Source organism: Peromyscus californicus, unplaced genomic scaffold, assembly GCF_007827085.1.
Source record: "Peromyscus californicus insignis strain IS unplaced genomic scaffold, ASM782708v3 Scaffold_16__1_contigs__length_79575227, whole genome shotgun sequence".
NCBI lineage: Eukaryota > Metazoa > Chordata > Mammalia > Rodentia > Cricetidae > Peromyscus > Peromyscus californicus.
The window spans coordinates 18962499-18970013 of record NW_026294458.1 but is presented as its reverse complement, the minus strand read 5'-3'; positions in this window follow the sequence as shown (position 1 = coordinate 18970013).

Below are 7515 nucleotides of genomic sequence, written 5' to 3'. Positions count from 1 at the left end.
AGATATTTGAATAGAACCATTCCCTCCTCATCTCTCCCTTCAAAATTCCAGATAGCAACATGCTTACTACTTTGATTATATACACGTGTGTGTGTGTGTGTGTGTGTGTGTGATTTTCATATATAATAGATATTCAGTCCCAAACAGCTAACAAACATAACCAATATCTGTCATTCATTTACTGGGCTAAATATTTATTAATAACCTACTGAATGAATAGAATATATTATCAGTCTGTGGTTTAGTAGCATTTAAATTGTAGTTTCAAAGCTGGAAAAAATCCATAAATCTTGCAGTTTAAATTTTTATTAGAAAAAAAGTGATAAATGAGTCCAGCACAAGTTTCCTCAAGTCAAGGAACCAGTTAGAACAAGGAACCACTTAGAAGCAAGATTCTAAGTTCAGATATCTGGTGTCCTATGTCATTACCACCCTCAGGACAGCAATGCACATTTGTGTGCATTCCATCATGGGGGCTGTGCTGTCTGCATCACAGTAAATTGTTTCAGGACTCTGCTCCTTTCACTTAGCAAACGCAACCAGAAGTTCTAGTGAAGGCCTGGGATATGGTAACTACTAAGCAACAAACGCCCTCCATAATGTGTTCTCCATGCTGCCTGGCTGACACACACAGTATGTTGTTTGTGTGATGGGCAATAGCAAAGTCTTATTCATTATCACTTTTGTTCTTCTTTGGTGGGAACCTTCCTGGTTCATGTTCATACTTAAGTCCAAGTCCCAATTCACACAGCAGCCATGGCTACACGGGCAAAGTGAGATGTAGAAATAAAACAATTAGCTTTGTTGCTGGTGAAAAAAAAACAATCTGCTGTTAAAAAGTGAGGAAATGATTAATGATTAATTTCAGCCAAGTGAAATTAAATAACAGCAAAAGCATACACCAGCATAATGGATCTCCAGCTGCGTTAATGTAAGGCCATTACTCGCAAGGACTTGGAAGTTCATGACCAACTACATCGTGATGATACTACATTACACACTGACCAAAAATAAAAAGACAACTAAATTTTTACATTTATGGTCTTTTTTAAAAAGTGTTTTATATTTACCATCTTTTTAAATAGTAATGTTTCTAAAAGTGTTTCTCTCTCTTTCTCTCTCTCTCTCTCTCTCTCTCTCTCTCTCTCTCTCTCTCTCTCTCTCTCTCTCTCTTTCTCTGTCTCTCTCTCCTTCTCTCTCATCTCTCACCATCAGTTTAGTGAGAAGAGTTCCTGATGTGCTACCTGTGAAGGAATCAAAGCCCATCCTGGCGTTACAGACGGACCCAGGCTGCTGCTCTGCACAGAAGCATCTCTGACATTCCAATCTCCAGGCCCTGAATTCTGATGCTAATGGTTCTAGGTCCTTTTTACATCACATGAAATTTAATTCAGTTTAAAATACCAAATGGAATTGGTTTTCCTTCAGGCAAGAAACATTTTTCCTGCTTTCTGGATGAACATCAGCCATAAACAACTAACAGCTGTTATTACATGTAGCAAAGAGGATTAAGACTCTGCTCCTATTTTTCTTCTATACGAGGAAGAGACTTGGAGAAAAGTCCTTAAGATGCCTTCTAGCTCTCATGCTGGAGAGCTCAACATTTGACCACAACATCACTCCTTGAGGATCATTCAGGAATACCACATTCCTTTTAGCATCAATGTCAGAGTCAAGAAGGGCCCTAGGTATCCTCTAGGCCAATGCCCTCCTTTTACATGAGATGCCTGCAGCTCAGAGAGGTGAGGACTTTTGCATGTGAGCTTGCAAGAGCATCATTCCAAAGTCGGTATCTGTAACAACTAGCTTGTTTTTATCTCCTTATCACTGCAGGTTCCATGCATGGATGGCATACAAAGTAGTTGAACAGAAAATGAATGAAGACAGAGTGGTCCACCCAGCCTCTGAACTAAGAAATGCAAACCCTGCTTTTCTCTGCCACACTCTCTCTTTCTTCTTTATGTCTTTCACTTGTATCTTTCATTTTTACCTCCGAAGTTGTGCCAGTTGCACGAACTGACAGGTGATTCAGGCTGTGGTAAAGAAGAAAAGACAATTTCATGGAGCCTTAGGATTTAGACAACCTGTGCTTCCCTCCCAACCCACTCCACCCTCGACCTAGGAAACGCTTACTTACCTTTCCAAACCCAGGTAAAGCATTTCCTGAGAAACCGTCTCTGAATCTTAATAGTATCTTCAGTACTTTTTATTCATGTCTACCATGTATTTATATATCTGCCTCTAGATGAAGGAAGTGTTATAGGTTGAATACCTATGGTCCCCGAAATTCATATTGACATCTAATCCTCCGTGTTGTGGTGTTTGTATGTGCGGACTTTGAGGAGTGAGTAAGCCCTGAAGGCAGAGCTCTCTCCTGGATGGGACAAGTATCCGTATAAACAGGACCCTGGAGTGTAGATGTAACCAACCTTCTTATTAAATAAGAAACACAGAACCAATGCAAAGAAGAAAGCCAAGAGGTCAGAGCTAAGAGCTAAAACCTTATCCTTCCTCCTGCGGTGGTCCTACCTCTCCGAACCAGAACCACCCCTGTGTTAAAGTCTTTATATAGAGTTCCTGTTCTGCCTTCTCATTGGTTGTAAACCCAACCACATGACCGCCTCATCACGGCCTGTCTGTATAGGCCTCCAGGTTTTCTATGATTGGTATTGAAATTAAAGGCATGTGTATCCAATACTGGCTGTATCCCTGAACACACAGAGACTTACCTAGCTCTGCCTATCAAGTGCTGGGATTACAAGCGTACGCCACCACTGCCCTGCTTTCCTATGGCTTGCTAATAGCTCTGACCCCCGGGCAACTTTATTTATTAACATACAAATAACATTTCAATACAAATAAAATATCACCATACTGGAGAGCTACTTGGCCCCCTCTCTACAGAGCGAGATCCAGGACAGGCACCAAAAAAACTACCCTGAGGAAACCCTGTCTTAGAAAAAAAAATGAAATTACATCAAGACAGCTGACCAGAGTCCAGGAAAGGGGCCCTCACTAGTCCCCAACTCTACCAGCATCCTAACCTTGGACTTCCCGGATTCCAGGCTGGTGTGCAGTGCATCGATGTTATCTGTAAGTTCCCCGGGTTCTGTCCTAGGACAAGTAGGCTGTCATTCTAACCACTTAGAGTGCAGCATGGAGTAATCATGGGATAGGCATATTCCAGATTCCTCCAATGAGTCAGCGGGGACACGGATGAATGAGTAAAGGTGGGGCTGATGCGGTACTTTCAAACTGTTTGAGTCACTCCTTTCTGACATGCTAGGACAGATGAGAAAGAACCAGCAGTGCTGACTCCATGCTGGGTCTGGCCCAGGAGCGTCAGTGTTGCCCACTCCTTGGATTCCTTCTTGTTCCTTTCTCACTGGATCTTCAAGTTGCAGAAAGGGATCTTTGAGGGGTTTGTTGTTGTTGTTGTTGTTGTTGTTTTGGCTTGAGCTTTTCCCCACCCATATTTTCCTTTCTCTCTGGTCTTGGCATTCTGACATTCTGAAATGCTCACCTTCCTCCCACCATCGACATTGTTTACACAGTCCTCACAGTTTCCTGCTTTGTCTCCGGAGACTTTCAGAAGCTGATCCATCACCCTCATGTTGGCAGAAGAAAAAGAACCATTTAGGTGAAGAGATTCATACATGATAGTCTGTTAAGTGTGGGGGCCCACAGAGGCTCCCCAGTAAGGCCTTACTCAAGGTCAGAGAATCTGAGCTTGCTTTGCCCAACAGGGCTGCATAATAGGATGATTTGGCCAGAGACATGGTTACCAGGTGTTTTGAAAGGTCTACACTTGGCTATACGTTGTGCTTTGATCTTGAAAGGGGGAGGTCATTTGCTTCTCCCCTTGGTAGTGTATAAAAAGCCTATTAGAATAAAACTCTGGGAGTATTTACCCAGGGCCCTCCTGAACTATCCTGTGTCTCTATCCTTTTCTCCATCTATATTTCTATCTAATACGTCCTCATTCCTCTCTCCTCCCGCTAAGAACCCTTTGACAAATCAGAGCTGGACTTCTACAGTTAAGTTTTATTTTCAAATTCTGAGCCCAAGGATATAGCTGAAATGTTTAGCTTCCCCATTTCTTCTAGTTTTGTCCAATTATTACTTCCCTTTTAAGCAGGAAACCTAAAAATATCTTGTACTGGTTAGGGTTACTATTGCCACGATAAAACACCATGGCCAAAAAAAAAATTGGAGAAGAAATGTTTATTTCACTTGTACTTCCATAAAACATTTCTTCAGGCAGTGGGGGCAGGAACTAAAGCAAGGCAAGAATCTAGAAGCATAAGCCATGGAGGAGTGCTGCTTGTTGGCTTACTCCTCATGGCTCACTTAACCTTCTTTCTTATAGAACCCAGGACCACCAGCCCAGGGTTGGCAGTATCTGTAATGGGCTAGAAACTCCCCCTTCAATTACTAATTAAGAAACTGCCCTACAGGCTTGCCTATAGTACAATCTTATTATTATTATAGTACAATGGAGGCATTTTCTCAGCCAAAAGGCTTCTTCCTCCCAGATGACTCTAGCTTGTATCAGGTTGGCATAAAACTAGACAGCATCTACCTCAAATCTTCTCTCCTTATTCCCAAATACAGTGTTTTTCCTCCTTTAAAGAAATATTCACTTCCATAACTAACTATAGCAACTACCTATAAAGAGTCCTCATGCTTGAACTCGAAGAGGCACTCCAGATTTCCAATAGAGGCTGTGAGATTTTCTCAATTGAAAGGAACTATGTTGGAGGAGCACATTGAAAAGGATGATGCATTCTAGAAGGATACATTACTGTGCATTTGGAAACCCATTTCCATATCGATGCACACGCCAAATCATTTGCTGTGATTACATTGAGCAATATCTGCTGTGGATAATAGGGCCAAAGACTAATGTCTCCTAAGTACAGAGGGCAGACACTCCGAGGCAGCAGAGATGGAGATGGAGGAAGTGCCGGGAGCAAGGGTACCTCCTTTACATTTGGCTTTTTTTATGTATGTGTGTTTTTGAATTGTTTTAAAATATGAAGAACATTATTATTCCGGTCTTGGATAAAGAACCACTAACATCTGATTTCAGATGAGCTGAGTGAAAATAGAGGGAGTGAGGGAGAAAGAACATCAGGATTCAGAAGAGACAACTCTCAGGAAGCCAAATCAGCCTATGAAATTAACCCGGACAACTTTCATCGGGGATTATTTACAAAACAAAGTTAAAATGTCACCATCGTATCACTATAATGATTAAAACAGCATAACTATCAAGAGAACAGAAGGGTTCACTCTTGTACAGCCTTGGAGAATTGATAAAGAGGGGCAGGGTGATGGTTTAGAAAACCTTTCTTCTCTGTTAGACGCAAAGTGTACCTCTCGTTTTCACTTATGGTCACCATGCTTTAAGTTCCATATGCTAAATTAAATAAACAAAATATCCTAACTTTGATCTAAAGTATAGTTACTTTATATCTACTATCTTAGTAATTCCCCATGAAAAGAACTATAAGGGATTGAGACTCTGAGAAGACATATTATTTGTGCAAAATACACAACAAGTGGACTGTGGGCTTCAAGGTAAAACTAATCACGTACAGAATGTAACGCTTAGCCTTTGAATATGCTTCACAGACATATATAGTTAGGTGAGGCATCTTCCCACCACCACTGGGGTAGGAAGCAGGGGAAGGGGAGAGGAAGGGAGAGAGAGGAGGAAAAAACAAAAAGGACCAGGAGACAATGAAGGATGCAGAGGTCTTTCCCAAGAAGGGAATGCCTTGCTAAGACCTCGGCAGCAAAGGCTCTGTGGAGAGAGTGTGGGGACATTGAAGGTGAATTAGCACCATGTTTCTACAGTAGAAAAATGATAAGTAGAAAATAGTGCTGACCTGGATTCCCCCTGGGAGTCTAGTTGAGCCTGGAATGTACCATATTTGAAGGGCCCATTCTAATTTCTGCCCCAATGGGTTTGACTACTTAGGACCTTTGTGATAACATCAGAGCAGGAGAGTTGCCAGGGGGAGGAGCCAAGGTGAAGGGACCTTCCAAGGCAATATGATTACTGCTGATGACTCCTTTGACTTCCATCTCCTTGGCTCAAATTGTCAAAGTAGTGACTAGTTTTGTTTGCTCATTCTGTCTCATTTAGTTCCTTGGCTGTTGTCTTACTTAGGGTCACTATTGCTATGATAAACACCATGACCTAAAACAACTTTAGGAAAGGAAGGAAAGGGTTTATTTCACCTTACAGCTTACAGTCCATCATGAAGGAAAGTCAGGGCATGAACTCAAGGCAGGACCCCAGAGGCAAAATCGGAAGTAAGAGACCATGGAGGAACCACGGACCATGCTTCCTGGCTTGCTTGCTTTGATTTTTTCTTTCTCAGCGTTCTTCTTTATACCACTCAGGACCACCTACCCAGGGATGGCACTGCCCACAGTGCCCTGGCCTTCTCACATCAATCATTGCTTAAGAAAAGTCCTCACAGATTTGCCTACAGGACAATCTGGCAGATAATTTTTTTCTCAATTGAAATTTCTCTTCCCAGATGACCCTAGCTTGCATTGAGTTGACAAAAAAACACTAGCCACAGCAGCTGTCAAGGCTAAATCCTGTGCTAACTCTTACACAGTCCTTTCCCCAGACCTTGCTTTTCCCAGCAGAGTCTCCTTGAAGACCTAACCTTGACTTTCCAAGCTACTGAGGCTGCAAAAAAGAAATCTGGACCAAGTGCAACTCTATCTCCTCATGCTCCAGCCCCATCTACTCAGCAGTTCGATGGGTTATCTTTCTGCTGGCTTGTACATCTGACCTGCTTCCATCCCCACCCCCACTCCTACCCCTCACCCCACCCCCACCAGCATGATACAGTCCAAGCTCTGACCTCACCTTCCTCCCAACTGTGCTTCTATTTCCCCCTTTAACTTTCTGAGCTCTTAAACAACCTTCAGAAAATCAGTCCTACCTTGGAGGTGTCTCTGTGTCCACAGAAATCCCATTGGCTCACTGCTTCTCTCTACCCTGCTCTGAAGGAGAGGTCCATACCGCCTGGCCCAGAGAGAATGAACCCATACAAGTGATTGATAATTTTCCCTAGATGCTATATACTGTATATGGATGTATTTAAGACACACTTTTATTTTATTTCCGTGTACATATGTGTGTGCTATATGTGTCGGGGTGCCCATGGAGACCAGAAAAGCATGTTGGATCCCCTAGTGCTAGAATTACAGGTGTTTGTGAGACATCCAATGTGGGTGCTAGGAACCAAACTCTGTTTTTCCAGAAGAGCAACAAATGTTCTTAACTGCAAGCCATCTCTCTAGCCCTAGGTTTTGCATGTATTATCTTTGAGTTTATTAAGTATTATTTCTAATCTCTAAGTCACATAAGATTTGCCACCAAATTTGTTAAGTTGGATGTGAGAATGAATTCAACAACCATTGATGGATTTAATTTGAGCACTTCTTTCTGCTTGTAATTTCAAACTTATACCTTCCTTTCATTTA